Source organism: Pleurodeles waltl, chromosome 9, assembly GCF_031143425.1.
Source record: "Pleurodeles waltl isolate 20211129_DDA chromosome 9, aPleWal1.hap1.20221129, whole genome shotgun sequence".
Lineage (NCBI taxonomy): Eukaryota > Metazoa > Chordata > Amphibia > Caudata > Salamandridae > Pleurodeles > Pleurodeles waltl.
The window spans coordinates 687,695,292-687,710,218 of record NC_090448.1 but is presented as its reverse complement, the minus strand read 5'-3'; positions in this window follow the sequence as shown (position 1 = coordinate 687,710,218).

The following is a 14,927-nucleotide window of genomic DNA, read 5'->3' as shown; positions in this document are numbered from 1 at the left end:
AGGTCACTACCTATATGTAGCTTCACCATGGTAACTCCGAATATGGCCATGTAACATGTCTATGATCATGGAATTGCCCCCTCTATGCCATCCTGGCATTGTTGGTACAATTCCATGATCCCAGTGGTCTGTAGCACAGACCCTGGTACTGCCAGACTGCCCTTCCTGGGGTTTCTCTGCAGCTGCTGCTGCTGCCAACCCCTCAGACAGGCAGCTGCCCTCCTGGGGTCCAGCCAGGCCTGGCCCAGGATGGCAGAACAAAGAACTTCCTCTGAGAGAGGGTGTGACACCCTCTCCCTTTGGAAAATGGTGTGAAGGCAGGGGAGGAGTAGCCTCCCCCAGCCTCTGGAAATGCTTTGTTGGGCACAGATGTGCCCAATTCTGCATAAGCCAGTCTACACCGGTTCAGGGACCCCTTAGACCCTGCTCTGGCGCGAAACTGGACAAAGGAAAGGGGAGTGACCACTCCCCTGACCTGCACCTCCCCTGGGAGGTGTCCAGAGCTCCTCCAGTGTGCTCCAGACCTCTGCCATCTTGGAAACAGAGGTGCTGCTGGCACACTGGACTGCTCTGAGTGGCCAGTGCCACCAGGTGACGTCAGAGACTCCTGCTGATAGGCTCCTTCAGGTGTTAGTAGCCTTTCCTCTCTCCTAGGTAGCCAAACCCTCTTTTCTGGCTATTTAGGGTCTCTGTCTCTGGGGAAACTTCAGATAACGAATGCATGAGCTCAGCCGAGTTCCTCTGCATCTCCCTCTTCACCTTCTGATAAGGAATCGACCGCTGACCGCGCTGGAAGCCTGCAAACCTGCAACATAGTAGCAAAGACGACTACTGCAACTCTGTAACGCTGATCCTGCCGCCTTCTCGACTGTTTTCCTGCTTGTGCATGCTGTGGGGGTAGTCTGCCTCCTCTCTGCACCAGAAGCTCCGAAGAAATCTCCCGTGGGTCGACGGAATCTTCCCCCTGCAACCGCAGGCACCAAAAAGCTGCATTACCGGTCCCTTGGGTCTCCTCTCAGCACGACGAGCGAGGTCCCTCGAATCCAGCGACACCGTCCAAGTGACCCCCACAGTCCAGTGACTCTTCAGCCCAAGTTTGGTGGAGGTAAGTCCTTGCCTCACCTCGCTGGGCTGCATTGCTGGGAACCGCGACTTTGCAAGCTACTCCGGCCCCTGTGCACTTCCGGCGGAAATCCTTCGTGCACAGCCAAGCCTGGGTCCACGGCACTCTAACCTGCATTGCACGACTTTCTAAGTTGGTCTCCGGCGACGTGGGACTCCTTTGTGCAACTTCGGCGAGCACCGTTTCACGCATCCTTGTAGTGCCTGTTTCTGGCACTTCTCCGGGTGCTACCTGCTTCAGTGAGGGCTCTTTGTCTTGCTCGACGTCCCTTCTCTCTGCAGGTCCAATTTGCGACCTCCTGGTCCCTCCTGGGCCCCAGCAGCGTCCAAAAACGCCAAACGCACGATTTACGTGTAGCAAGGCTTGTTGGCGTCCATCCGGCGGGAAAACACTTCTGCACGACTCTCCAAGGCGTGGGGGATCGATCCTCCAAAGGGTAAGTCTCTAGCCCTTGTCGTTCCTGCAGTATTCACAGTTCTTCAGCCTACTAAGAGCTTCTTTGCACCAACCGCTGGCATTTCTTGGGCATCTGCCCATCTCCGAGTTGCTTGTGACTTTTGGACTTGGTCCCCTTGTTCCACAGGTACCCTCAGTCAGGAATCCATCGTTGTTGCATTGCTGATTTGTGTTTTCTTTGCATTTTCCCTCTAACACGACTATTTTGTCCTTAGGGGAACTTTGGTGCACTTTGCACTCACTTTTCAGGGTCTTGGGGAGGGTTATTTTTCTAACTCTCACTATTTTCTAATAGTCCCAGCGACCCTCTACAAGGTCACATAGGTTTGGGGTCCATTCGTGGTTCGCATTCCACTTTTGGAGTATATGGTTTGTGTTGCCCCTATCTCTATGTTTCCCCATTGCATCCTATTGTAACTATACATTGTTTGCACTGTTTTCTAAGACTATACTGCATATTTTTGCTATTGTGTATATATATCTTGTGTATATTTCCTATCCTCTCACTGAGGGTACACTCTAAGATACTTTGGCATATTGTCATAAAAATAAAGTACCTTTATTTTTAGTATAACTGTGTATTGTGTTTTCTTATGATATTGTGCATATGACACTAAGTGGTACTGTAGTAGCTTCACACGTCTCCTAGTTCAGCCTAAGCTGCTCTGCTAAGCTACCATTATCTATCAGCCTAAGCTGCTAGACACCCTATACACTAATAAGGGATAACTGGGCCTGGTGCAAGGTGCAAGTACCCCTTGGTACTCACTACAAACCAGTCCAGCCTCCTACATTGGTTGTGCAGCGGTGGGATAAGTGCTTTGAGACTACTTACCACTCTTGTCATTGTACTTTTCATAAGAGAAAAATATACAAAACAAGGTCAGTGTATATACACATAGCCAAAAAGTTTTGCATTTCCTCTTTTCACTCTTTTCTAAGTGCTGAAAAGTACTTCTAAACTTTCAAAAAGTTCTTAAAAGTTTAAAAAGTTTTTTCTGTCTTTCTAAAAAGTTCTGAAAACTTTTTTTTCTCTTTGTCTATCACTTTAACTCTCTCTAAAAATGTCTGGCACAGGCCAAAAAGTTGAACTGTCCAAACTTGCATATGATCACCTTAGCTGGAAAGGAGCAAGGAGTCTCTGCATAGAGAGAGGTTTGAGTGTAGGGAAGAATCCTTCCTTAGAACTGTTAATTAATATGCTTAGAGTACAGGATAAGGCCATAAGTGCCCAATCTGTAGAAAAAGTAGCTAATGGTTCTCAATCTGATCCAGGGACTCCCCCAGGAAAAGGTTCAGGAAAGAAACTTCTCAGCCTGCCCATTACTAGACAGTCTAGCATAGTTGGTACAGAGGTTGAATCACATCATACTGATGATGTGCTCTCACATTATGCTGGTAGCCAAGCTGTTAGGGTGCCCCTTGTAAGGGACAGGTCTCCTTCTGTTCATTCCCATCATACCTCTGTATCTAGAAATGTCACTCCCACCCACCCTGATGACAGATTGTTAGAAAGGGAGCTCAATAGATTGAGAGTGGAACAAACCAGACTGAAGCTCAAGAAGCAACAGCTGGATTTGGATAGACAGTCTTTAGAAATAGAGAGGGAAAGACAGAAGTTGGGTTTAGATACCCATGGTGGCAGCAGCAGTATTCCCCATAGTCATCCTGCAAAAGAGTATGATTCCAGGAATCTGCACAAGATAGTTCCCCCTTATAAGGAGGGGGATGACATTAACAAGTGGTTTGCTGCACTTGAGAGGGCCTGTGCTGTACAGGATGTCCCTCAAAAGCAGTGGGCTGCTATCCTATGGCTATCATTTAGTGGAAAGGGTAGGGATAGACTCCTTACTGTGAAAGAAAGTGATGCCAATAATTTTACAGTTCTTAAGAATGTACTCCTGGATGGTTATGGCTTAACCACTGAACAGTACAGGATAAAGTTCAGAGAGACCAAAAAGGAGTCTTCACAAGACTGGGTTGATTTCATTGACCAGGCAGTGAAGGCCTTGGAGGGGTGGTTACATGGCAGTAAAGTTACTGATTATGAAAGCCTGTATAACACAATCCTGAGAGAGCATATACTTAATAATTGTGTGTCTGATTTGTTGCACCAGTACCTGGTAGACTCTGATCTGACCTCTCCCCAAGAATTGGGAAAGAAGGCAGACAAATGGGTCAGAACAAGGGTGAACAGAAAAGTTCATACAGGGGGTGACAAAGATGGCAATAAGAAGAAAGATGGTGAAAAATCTCAAGATAAGCATGGGGATAAGGGTAAAACCAAAGATCCCACTTCAAATCTTAAACACTCTTCAGAGGGTGGGGATAAAACAAATTCTTCCTCTTCTTCCCAACCTGCACACATTAAAAAGCCTTGGTGCTTTGTGTGTAAAAACAGAGGCCATAGGCCAGGGGATAAGTCCTGTCCAGGTAAACCCCCTGAGCCTACCACCACTAATACATCAAGCTCTAGTGCCCCTAGCAGTAGTGGTACTAGTGGTGGGACTGCTGGCAACAGTCAAGCAAAGGGTGTAGTTGGGTTCACTTATGGGTCCATAGTGGAAACTGATGTAATCAGTCCCAAGACAGTTTCTGTCACACCTAGTGGTATTGGCCTTGCCACACTGGCTGCTTGTCCCCTTACAATGGATAAGTACAGGCAGACAGTTTCAATAAATGGTGTTGAGGCCTTGGCCTACAGGGACACAGGTGCCAGTTTCACTTTGGTGACTGAAAACCTAGTGCCTCCTGAACAACACATCATTGGACAACAGTATAAGATTATTGATGTCCATAACTCCACTAAGTTTCTTCCCTTAGCTATAATTCAGTTTAGTTGGGGTGGAGTTACTGGCCCTAAGCAGGTGGTGGTATCACCTAGCTTACCTGTAGACTGTCTCTTAGGTAATGACCTAGAGGCCTCAGGTTGGGCTGATGTAGAGTTTTATGCCCATGCAGCCATGCTGGGCATCCCTGAGGAATTGTTCCCTCTCATTTCAAGTGAAATGAAAAAGCAAAGGAGAGAAGGCCTGAAAACTCAGGACCCCTCTCCATCAACAGGTAAAAAGGGTATCACAGTATCCCCTAACCACCCTACCATTCAGGATACTATTCCTGTGGTGGGAGAAACCTCTCCTGGGGTGGCACCTGTTCCAAGGGAATCATCAGCTGGCAAAGCTGGACTCCCTGAGGTGGAAGTACCTCTCTGTGGGATAACTAACATTGGTGAGAAAAAGAGCACCATTTTAGTTAACATGGAGCATCCCTCCAACCCTCCCAGAGAAACTTTAGTGCTGAAACCCTGCACTACCTCACAACACTTAGGACAGCATCCCTGCCCTAGTGTGGAGCTCATAGGACAGCATCCCTGCCCTGCTCCAACTCAAGAGAAACAGCATCCCTGTTCTCTCTTCCAGCCAGATGGACAACGTTTTTGCCCAGCTATGGCTTTTCTGAGACAGCATCCCTGTCTGGCATTTCCATCACTACAAATAGGTTCAGTGGACAATTCCCACTGCTCTAAACTAAAACTTACTGATAGAAACTCTGAAAATATATCTTCACATTGTTGCTTAGCTAAAAAACTTCAAACAGGGTGGTTTACATCCCCACAGGGAAGTAACCATATAGTGGATGATAAAGGGAGTAACCAGTCTATTGCAGAGCTACTCTCTACTTATCACCACTTAGACAATAAAGTCTCAACTGGCCAAGGTTAGCCTTATTGTCCTTCATTTGGGGGGGGGGTTGTGTGAGAAGGTAGCCTCTTTCTAGCCTTGTTACCCCCACTTTTGGCCTGTTTGTGAGTGTATGTCAGGGTGTTTTGTCACTGTTTTCACTGTCTCACTGGGAACCTGATAGCCAGGCCTCAGTGCTCATAGTGAAAACACCATGTTTTCAGTATGGTTGTTATGTGTCACTGGGATCCTGCTAGTCAGGACCCCAGTGCTCATAGGTTTGTGGCCTATATGTATGTGTCACTGGGACCCTGTCACACAGGGCCCCAGTGCTCATAGGTGTGCATGTATATGTTCCCTGTGTGGTGCCTAACTGTCTCACTGAGGCTCTGCTAACCAGAACCTCAGTGGTGATGCTCTCTCATTACTTTCAAATTGTCACTAACAGGCTAGTGACCATTTTTACCAATTTACATTGGCTTACTGGAACACCCTTATAATTCCCTAGTATATGGTACTGAGGTACCCAGGGTATTGGGGTTCCAGGAGATCCCTATGGGCTGCAGCATTTCTTTTGCCACCCATAGGGAGCTCTGACAATTCTTACACAGGCCTGCCACTGCAGCCTGAGTGAAATAACGTCCACGTTATTTCACAGCCATTTTACACTGCACTTAAGTAACTTATAAGTCACCTATATGTCTAACCTTTACCTGGTAAAGGTTAGGTGCAAAGTTACTTAGTGTGAGGGCACCCTGGCACTAGCCAAGGTGCCCCCACATTGTTCAGAGCCAATTCCCTGAACTTTGTGAGTGCGGGGACACCATTACACGCGTGCACTACATATAGGTCACTACCTATATGTAGCTTCACCATGGTAACTCCGAATATGGCCATGTAACATGTCTATGATCATGGAATTGCCCCCTCTATGCCATCCTGGCATTGTTGGTACAATTCCATGATCCCAGTGGTCTGTAGCACAGACCCTGGTACTGCCAGACTGCCCTTCCTGGGGTTTCTCTGCAGCTGCTGCTGCTGCCAACCCCTCAGACAGGCAGCTGCCCTCCTGGGGTCCAGCCAGGCCTGGCCCAGGATGGCAGAACAAAGAACTTCCTCTGAGAGAGGGTGTGACACCCTCTCCCTTTGGAAAATGGTGTGAAGGCAGGGGAGGAGTAGCCTCCCCCAGCCTCTGGAAATGCTTTGTTGGGCACAGATGTGCCCAATTCTGCATAAGCCAGTCTACACCGGTTCAGGGACCCCTTAGCCCCTGCTCTGGCGCGAAACTGGACAAAGGAAAGGGGAGTGACCACTCCCCTGACCTGCACCTCCCCTGGGAGGTGTCCAGAGCTCCTCCAGTGTGCTCCAGACCTCTGCCATCTTGGAAACAGAGGTGCTGCTGGCACACTTGACTGCTCTGAGTGGCCAGTGCCACCAGGTGACGTCAGAGACTCCTGCTGATAGGCTCCTTCAGGTGTTAGTAGCCTTTCCTCTCTCCTAGGTAGCCAAACCCTCTTTTCTGGCTATTTAGGGTCTCTGTCTCTGGGGAAACTTCAGATAACGAATGCATGAGCTCAGCCGAGTTCCTCTGCATCTCCCTCTTCACCTTCTGATAAGGAATCGACCGCTGACCGCGCTGGAAGCCTGCAAACCTGCAACATAGTAGCAAAGACGACTACTGCAACTCTGTAACGCTGATCCTGCCGCCTTCTCGACTGTTTTCCTGCTTGTGCATGCTGTGGGGGTAGTCTGCCTCCTCTCTGCACCAGAAGCTCCGAAGAAATCTCCCGTGGGTCGACGGAATCTTCCCCCTGCAACCGCAGGCACCAAAAAGCTGCATTACCGGTCCCTTGGGTCTCCTCTCAGCACGACGAGCGAGGTCCCTCGAATCCAGCGACACCGTCCAAGTGACCCCCACAGTCCAGTGACTCTTCAGCCCAAGTTTGGTGGAGGTAAGTCCTTGCCTCACCTCGCTGGGCTGCATTGCTGGGAACCGCGACTTTGCAAGCTACTCCGGCCCCTGTGCACTTCCGGCGGAAATCCTTCGTGCACAGCCAAGCCTGGGTCCACGGCACTCTAACCTGCATTGCACGACTTTCTAAGTTGGTCTCCGGCGACGTGGGACTCCTTTGTGCAACTTCGGCGAGCACCGTTTCACGCATCTTCGTAGTGCTTGTTTCTGGCACTTCTCCGGGTGCTACCTGCTTCAGTGAGGGCTCTTTGTCTTCCTCGACGTCCCTTCTCTCTGCAGGTCCAATTTGCGACCTTCTGGTCCCTCCTGGGCCCCAGCAGCGTCCAAAAACGCCAAACGCACGATTTGCGTGTAGCAAGGCTTTTTGGCATCCATCCGGCGGGAAAACACTTCTGCACGACTCTCCAAGGCGTGGGGGATCCATCCTCCAAAGGGGAAGTCTCTAGCCCTTGTCGTTCCTGCAGTATTCACAGTTCTTCAGCCTACTAAGAGCTTCTTTGCACCAACCGCTGGCATTTCTTGGGCATCTGCCCATCTCCGAGTTGCTTGTGACTTTTGGACTTGGTCCCCTTGTTCCACAGGTACCCTCAGTCAGGAATCCATCGTTGTTGCATTGCTGATTTGTGTTTTCTTTGCATTTTCCCTCTAACACGACTATTTTGTCCTTAGGGGAACTTTGGTGCACTTTGCACTCACTTTTCAGGGTCTTGGGGAGGGTTATTTTTCTAACTCTCACTATTTTCTAATAGTCCCAGCGACCCTCTACAAGGTCACATAGGTTTGGGGTCCATTCGTGGTTCGCATTCCACTTTTGGAGTATATGGTTTGTGTTGCCCCTATCTCTATGTTTCCCCATTGCATCCTATTGTAACTATACATTGTTTGCACTGTTTTCTAAGACTATACTGCATATTTTTGCTATTGTGTATATATATCTTGTGTATATTTCCTATCCTCTCACTGAGGGTACACTCTAAGATACTTTGGCATATTGTCATAAAAATAAAGTACCTTTATTTTTAGTATAACTGTGTATTGTGTTTTCTTATGATATTGTGCATATGACACTAAGAGGTACTGTAGTAGCTTCACACGTCTCCTAGTTCAGCCTAAGCTGCTCTGCTAAGCTACCATTATCTATCAGCCTAAGCTGCTAGACACCCTATACACTAATAAGGGATAACTGGGCCTGGTGCAAGGTGCAAGTACCCCTTGGTACTCACTACAAACCAGTCCAGCCTCCTACATTGGTTGTGCAGCGGTGGGATAAGTGCTTTGAGACTACTTACCACTCTTGTCATTGTACTTTTCATAAGAGAAAAATATACAAAACAAGGTCAGTGTATATACACATAGCCAAAAAGTTTTGCATTTCCTCTTTTCACTCTTTTCTAAGTGCTGAAAAGTACTTCTAAACTTTCAAAAAGTTCTTAAAAGTTTAAAAAGTTTTTTCTGTCTTTCTAAAAAGTTCTGAAAACTTTTTTTTCTCTTTGTCTATCACTTTAACTCTCTCTAAAAATGTCTGGCACAGGCCAAAAAGTTGAACTGTCCAAACTTGCATATGATCACCTTAGCTGGAAAGGAGCAAGGAGTCTCTGCATAGAGAGAGGTTTGAGTGTAGGGAAGAATCCTTCCTTAGAACTGTTAATTAATATGCTTAGAGTACAGGATAAGGCCATAAGTGCCCAATCTGTAGAAAAAGTAGCTAATGGTTCTCAATCTGATCCAGGGACTCCCCCAGGAAAAGGTTCAGGAAAGAAACTTCTCAGCCTGCCCATTACTAGACAGTCTAGCATAGTTGGTACAGAGGTTGAATCACATCATACTGATGATGTGCTCTCACATTATGCTGGTAGCCAAGCTGTTAGGGTGCCCCTTGTAAGGGACAGGTCTCCTTCTGTTCATTCCCATCATACCTCTGTATCTAGAAATGTCCCTCCCACCCACCCTGATGACAGATTGTTAGAAAGGGAGCTCAATAGATTGAGAGTGGAACAAACCAGACTGAAGCTCAAGAAGCAACAGCTGGATTTGGATAGACAGTCTTTAGAAATAGAGAGGGAAAGACAGAAGTTGGGTTTAGATACCCATGGTGGCAGCAGCAGTATTCCCCATAGTCATCCTGCAAAAGAGTATGATTCCAGGAATCTGCACAAGATAGTTCCCCCTTATAAGGAGGGGGATGACATTAACAAGTGGTTTGCTGCACTTGAGAGGGCCTGTGCTGTACAGGATGTCCCTCAAAAGCAGTGGGCTGCTATCCTATGGCTATCATTTAGTGGAAAGGGTAGGGATAGACTCCTTACTGTGAAAGAAAGTGATGCCAATAATTTTACAGTTCTTAAGAATGCACTCCTGGATGGTTATGGCTTAACCACTGAACAGTACAGGATAAAGTTCAGAGAGACCAAAAAGGAGTCTTCACAAGACTGGGTTGATTTCATTGACCAGGCAGTGAAGGCCTTGGAGGGGTGGTTACATGGCAGTAAAGTTACTGATTATGAAAGCCTGTATAACACAATCCTGAGAGAGCATCTACTTAATAATTGTGTGTCTGATTTGTTGCACCAGTACCTGGTAGACTCTGATCTGACCTCTCCCCAAGAATTGGGAAAGAAGGCAGACAAATGGGTCAGAACAAGGGTGAACAGAAAAGTTCATACAGGGGGTGACAAAGATGGCAATAAGAAGAAAGATGGTGAAAAATCTCAAGATAAGCATGGGGATAAGGGTAAAACCAAAGATCCCACTTCAAATCTTAAACACTCTTCAGAGGGTGGGGATAAAACAAATTCTTCCTCTTCTTCCCAACCTGCACACATTAAAAAGCCTTGGTGCTTTGTGTGTAAAAACAGAGGCCATAGGCCAGGGGATAAGTCCTGTCCAGGTAAACCCCCTGAGCCTACCACCACTAATACATCAAGCTCTAGTGCCCCTAGCAGCAGTGGTACTAGTGGTGGGACTGCTGGCAACAGTCAAGCAAAGGGTGTAGTTGGGTTCACTTATGGGTCCATAGTGGAAACTGATGTAATCAGTCCCAAGACAGTTTCTGTCACACCTAGTGGCATTGGCCTTGCCACACTGGCTGCTTGTCCCCTTACAATGGATAAGTACAGGCAGACAGTTTCAATAAATGGTGTTGAGGCCTTGGCCTACAGGGACACAGGTGCCAGTTTCACTTTGGTGACTGAAAACCTAGTGCCTCCTGAACAACACATCATTGGACAACAGTATAAGATTATTGATGTCCATAACTCCACTAAGTTTCTTCCCTTAGCTATAATTCAGTTTAGTTGGGGTGGAGTTACTGGCCCTAAGCAGGTGGTGGTATCACCTAGCTTACCTGTAGACTGTCTCTTAGGTAATGACCTAGAGGCCTCAGGTTGGGCTGATGTAGAGTTTTATGCCCATGCAGCCATGCTGGGCATCCCTGAGGAATTGTTCCCTCTCATTTCAAGTGAAATGAAAAAGCAAAGGAGAAAAGGCCTGAAAACTCAGGACCCCTCTCCATCAACAGGTAAAAAGGGTATCACAGTATCCCCTAACCACCCTACCATTCAGGATACTATTCCTGTGGTGGGAGAAACCTCTCCTGGGGTGGCACCTGTTCCAAGGGAATCATCAGCTGGCAAAGCTGGACTCCCTGAGGTGGAAGTACCTCTCTGTGGGATAACTAACATTGGTGAGAAAAAGAGCACCATTTTAGTTAACATGGAGCATCCCTCCAACCCTCCCAGAGAAACTTTAGTGCAGAAACCCTGCACTACCTCACAACACTTAGGACAGCATCCCTGCCCTAGTGTGGAGCTCATAGGACAGCATCCCTGCCCTGCTCCAACTCAAGAGAAACAGCATCCCTGTTCTCTCTTCCAGCCAGATGGACAAAGTTTTTGCCCAGCTATGGCTTTTCTGAGACAGCATCCCTGTCTGGCATTTCCATCACTACAAATAGGTTCAGTGGACAATTCCCACTGCTCTAAACTAAAACTTACTGATAGAAACTCTGAAAATATATCTTCACATTGTTGCTTAGCTAAAAAACTTCAAACAGGGTGGTTTACATCCCCACAGGGAAGTAACCATATAGTGGATGATAAAGGGAGTAACCAGTCTATTGCAGAGCTACTCTCTACTTATCACCACTTAGACAATAAAGTCTCAACTGGCCAAGGTTAGCCTTATTGTCCTTCGTTTGGGGGGGGGTTGTGTGAGAAGGTAGCCTCTTTCTAGCCTTGTTACCCCCACTTTTGGCCTGTTTGTGAGTGTATGTCAGGGTGTTTTGTCACTGTTTTCACTGTCTCACTGGGAACCTGATAGCCAGGCCTCAGTGCTCATAGTGAAAACACCATGTTTTCAGTATGGTTGTTATGTGTCACTGGGATCCTGCTAGTCAGGACCCCAGTGCTCATAGGTTTGTGGCCTATATGTATGTGTCACTGGGACCCTGTCACACAGGGCCCCAGTGCTCATAGGTGTACATGTATATGTTCCCTGTGTGGTGCCTAACTGTCTCACTGAGGCTCTGCTAACCAGAACCTCAGTGGTGATGCTCTCTCATTACTTTCAAATTGTCACTAACAGGCTAGTGACCATTTTTACCAATTTACATTGGCTTACTGGAACACCCTTATAATTCCCTAGTATATGGTACTGAGGTACCCAGGGTATTGGGGTTCCAGGAGATCCCTATGGGCTGCAGCATTTCTTTTGCCACCCATAGGGAGCTCTGACAATTCTTACACAGGCCTGCCACTGCAGCCTGAGTGAAATAACGTCCACGTTATTTCACAGCCATTTTACACTGCACTTAAGTAACTTATAAGTCACCTATATGTCTAACCTTTACCTGGTAAAGGTTAGGTGCAAAGTTACTTAGTGTGAAGGCACCCTGGCACTAGCCAAGGTGCCCCCACATTGTTCAGAGCCAATTCCCTGAACTTTGTGAGTGCGGGGACACCATTACACGCGTGCACTACATATAGGTCACTACCTATATGTAGCTTCACCATGGTAACTCCGAATATGGCCATGTAACATGTCTATGATCATGGAATTGCCCCCTCTATGCCATCCTGGCATTGTTGGTACAATTCCATGATCCCAGTGGTCTGTAGCACAGACCCTGGTACTGCCAGACTGCCCTTCCTGGGGTTTCTCTGCAGCTGCTGCTGCTGCCAACCCCTCAGACAGGCAGCTGCCCTCCTGGGGTCCAGCCAGGCCTGGCCCAGGATGGCAGAACAAAGAACTTCCTCTGAGAGAGGGTGTGACACCCTCTCCCTTTGGAAAATGGTGTGAAGGCAGGGGAGGAGTAGCCTCCCCCAGCCTCTGGAAATGCTTTGTTGGGCACAGATGTGCCCAATTCTGCATAAGCCAGTCTACACCGGTTCAGGGACCCCTTAGCCCCTGCTCTGGCGCGAAACTGGACAAAGGAAAGGGGAGTGACCACTCCCCTGACCTGCACCTCCCCTGGGAGGTGTCCAGAGCTCCTCCAGTGTGCTCCAGACCTCTGCCATCTTGGAAACAGAGGTGCTGCTGGCACACTGGACTGCTCTGAGTGGCCAGTGCCACCAGGTGACGTCAGAGACTCCTGCTGATAGGCTCCTTCAGGTGTTAGTAGCCTTTCCTCTCTCCTAGGTAGCCAAACCCTCTTTTCTGGCTATTTAGGGTCTCTGTCTCTGGGGAAACTTCAGATAACGAATGCATGAGCTCAGCCGAGCTCCTCTGCATCTCCCTCTTCACCTTCTGATAAGGAATCGACCGCTGACCGCGCTGGAAGCCTGCAAACCTGCAACATAGTAGCAAAGACGACTACTGCAACTCTGTAACGCTGATCCTGCCGCCTTCTCGACTGTTTTCCTGCTTGTGCATGCTGTGGGGGTAGTCTGCCTCCTCTCTGCACCAGAAGCTCCGAAGAAATCTCCCGTGGGTCGACGGAATCTTCCCCCTGCAACCGCAGGCACCAAAAAGCTGCATTACCGGTCCCTTGGGTCTCCTCTCAGCACGACGAGCGAGGTCCCTCGAATCCAGCGACACCGTCCAAGTGACCCCCACAGTCCAGTGACTCTTCAGCCCAAGTTTGGTGGAGGTAAGTCCTTGCCTCACCTCGCTGGGCTGCATTGCTGGGAACCGCGACTTTGCAAGCTACTCCGGCCCCTGTGCACTTCCGGCGGAAATCCTTCGTGCACAGCCAAGCCTGGGTCCACGGCACTCTAACCTGCATTGCACGACTTTCTAAGTTGGTCTCCGGCGACGTGGGACTCCTTTGTGCAACTTCGGCGAGCACCGTTTCACGCATCCTCGTAGTGCCTGTTTCTGGCACTTCTCCGGGTGCTACCTGCTTCAGTGAGGGCTCTTTGTCTTGCTCGACGTCCCTTCTCTCTGCAGGTCCAATTTGCGACCTCCTGGTCCCTCATGGGCCCCAGCAGCGTCCAAAAACGCCAAACGCACGATTTGCGTGTAGCAAGGCTTGTTGGCGTCCATCCGGCGGGAAAACACTTTTGCACGACTCTCCAAGGCGTGGGGGATCCATCCTCCAAAGGGGAAGTCTCTAGCCCTTGTCGTTCCTGCAGTATTCACAGTTCTTCAGCCTACTAAGAGCTTCTTTGCACCAACTGCTGGCATTTCTTGGGCATCTGCCCATCTCCGAGTTGCTTGTGACTTTTGGACTTGGTCCCCTTGTTCCACAGGTACCCTCAGTCAGGAATCCATCGTTGTTGCATTGCTGATTTGTGTTTTCTTTGCATTTTCCCTCTAACACGACTATTTTGTCCTTAGGGGAACTTTGGTGCACTTTGCACTCACTTTTCAGGGTCTTGGGGAGGGTTATTTTTCTAACTCTCACTATTTTCTAATAGTCCCAGCGACCCTCTACAAGGTCACATAGGTTTGGGGTCCATTCGTGGTTCGCATTCCACTTTTGGAGTATATGTTTTGTGTTGCCCCTATCTCTATGTTTCCCCATTGCATCCTATTGTAACTATACATTGTTTGCACTGTTTTCTAAGACTATACTGCATATTTTTGCTATTGTGTATATATGTCTTGTGTATATTTCCTATCCTCTCACTGAGGGTACACTCTAAGATACTTTGGCATATTGTCATAAAAATAAAGTACCTTTATTTTTAGTATAACTGTGTATTGTGTTTTCTTATGATATTGTGCATATGACACTAAGTGGTACTGTAGTAGCTTCACACGTCTCCTAGTTCAGCCTAAGCTGCTCTGCTAAGCTACCATTATCTATCAGCCTAAGCTGCTAGACACCCTATACACTAATAAGGGATAACTGGGCCTGGTGCAAGGTGCAAGTACCCCTTGGTACTCACTACAAACCAGTCCAGCCTCCTACACAGGGAATGTACTATTACAGTGGAACATAGACCTGGGAGTACCCACTCCAATGCAGATGGACTCTCCAGATATTTCCACTTAGACAATGAAGACTCATCAGGTCAAGGCTAGTGTTATTGTCCTTCGTTTGGGGGGGGTTGTGTAGGAAAGTACCATCTTGCCTGGCATGTTACCCCCATATTTCACTGTATATATGTTGTTTTAGTTGTATGTGTCACTGGGACCCTGCCAGCCAGGGCCCCAGTGCTCATAAGTGTGCCCTGTATGTGTTGCCTGTGTTATGACTAACTGTCTCACTGAGGCTCTGCTATCCAGAACCTCAGTGGTTATGCTCTCTCATTTC